The sequence below is a fragment of the Macaca nemestrina genome, chromosome 1, assembly GCF_043159975.1.
Source record: "Macaca nemestrina isolate mMacNem1 chromosome 1, mMacNem.hap1, whole genome shotgun sequence".
Lineage (NCBI taxonomy): Eukaryota > Metazoa > Chordata > Mammalia > Primates > Cercopithecidae > Macaca > Macaca nemestrina.
The window spans coordinates 118,079,129-118,081,256 of NC_092125.1; the positions used below are offsets into that span (position 1 = coordinate 118,079,129).

General features: G+C 44.1%; 1 pseudogene; it reads left to right on the top strand.

Moving 5' to 3' along the window:
* Positions 1-768: 768 nt before the first annotated feature.
* On the top strand, positions 769-1,418 carry LOC105479143 (prohibitin 1 pseudogene; annotated as a pseudogene).
* The last annotated feature ends 710 nt before the right edge of the window (positions 1,419-2,128 follow it).

The following is a 2,128-nucleotide window of genomic DNA, read 5'->3' on the forward strand; positions in this document are numbered from 1 at the left end:
ACCCCTCCCTTCCCATGCAAGGAACTTCATGCAGTGGCTGTTTTTCACTCCTTACCTGGGAACATCTCCAGGCATTTGGCAACTGCCCCCTGGGCTCATCAGAGCAGACACTTGCACCCACAATTAGGAAGCCTGAGGGCAGGCTAGGCTAGTCCAGCTCCAACAGCTTCACCCCCACAACTCCCACTGAGGTTGAGCCTAGAATCCCAACCACTGAGCATCCCACAGCCCAGTCCAATGCCTGGGACACTGGAAAACTTCTCCTGGTAAACAAAGATCAAGATAAACCCAATTGCTGCCACCATAGCCGTCTCTTACCTGCAAGTGCCACCTACTGGCCTGGGGGTCAAGTAGCACAACCAAATACAAAATCTTCTGACACAACTGCACAGCAATTGAGAATGAGAGAAGCTTCTTTGGCCCCCACGCCTCCAGCTTCTCAGGAGACCATAAGCCTGTGGTCTCAACTGGTACACAACTACTACAGCTGGCATTTGAGAAACCTACCACACTAAGGTTATCTGTAACCAGTCTTTGCCACTGAACACACTCAGAAGCAAAGCAAAATGGCCCTACTCAACATACCTTATAGTCACAGCTTCAAGGAAAAATTAAAAAGTTCCATCTGTGGCTGGGGAATTCTTGTGGAGGTCAGAGTGGAAGCAGGTGTGGGAAGCTCCAGCACAAGGAAACATGACTGCCAAAGTGTTTGAGCTCATTAGCAAGTTTGGCCCACCGTTAGCTGGTGCAGTAGATGTGGCGAACTCTGCCTTATATAATGTGGATGCTGGGTGCAGAGTTATTGTCTTTGACCAATTCCATGGAGTATAGAACATTGTGGTAGGGAAAGGAATCACTTTTTCATCCCATGAGTGTAGAAACCAATTACCTTTTACTGCCATCTCAACTATGTAATGTGCCAGTCATCACAGGTAGCAAAGATTTACAGAATGTCAACATCACACTCCACATCTTCTTCTGACCTTTTGCTAGCCACCTTCCTCACATCTATACCAGCACTGGAAAGGACTATGATGAGCATGTGCTGCCATCCATCACTATAGAGATCCTCAAGTCAGTGTTGGCTCACTTTGATGCTGGAGAACTAATCACACAGAGACAACTGGTCTCCAGGCAGGTGAGCAATGACCTTAAGGAGTGAGCAGCCACCTTTGGGCTCATCCTGGACAATATGTCATTGGCATATCAGAGCTTCCAGAATGAGTTCACAGAAGTGGTGAAAGCCAAACAGGTGACTCAGCAGAAAGCAGAGAGGGCCAGATTTGTGGTGGAAAAAGGCTGAGCAGCAGAAAAAGGCAGCCATCATCTCTGCTGAGGGCAACTCCAAAGCAGCCAAGCTGACTGCCAACTCACTGACCACCACAGGGGATGGTTTGATTGAGCTGCACAAGCTGTAAGCCACAGAGGACATCGTGTACCAGCTCTCACGCCCTTGGAACATCACTTACCTGCCAGCAGGCAGTCTGTGCTCCTCTAGTTGCCCCAGTGAGGGTCCACCCTGCCTGCACCTCCATGGGCCAACTGAGTCACAGTCCTGATGATTCTTAACACCGCCTTCCTGCTGCCCTGACCCCAGAAATCACAGTGAAATTTCAAGACTGGCTTAAAGTGAAGGAAATAAAAGTAAAATCACTTCGGATCTTTAAAAAAAAAAAAAAAAAAAAAGTCCTATCCAAATAAAAGTAAATGCAAAAATAAGATATAAGAAATGATTGTTTCTTCAGATGAGAAGAAACAGCATAACAATATTAAAAGTATGAAAAAGTAGGGTGTTATCACACATCCCCCAAAAAATCACACTAACTCTCTAGTAATGGATTCTAACCAAAATGAAATATTTGAAATGTCAGATAAAGAATCAAAATATTGATTTTAAAGAACTTCAGTAAGATTCAGAAGACATCTGAAAACGAATACAAAAAAAATCAGTTCAGGATATGAATGAGAAATTTACCAAGGAGATAAATATCTTAAAAATAGAACTTCTGGAATTGAAAAATATTGAAGGAATAACAAAATACAGTTGAAACCTCCAACAGTAGACTAGAATACACAGAAGAGACAACATCAATACTTGAAGACAGATTTTTTTAATTAACCCAGTCAA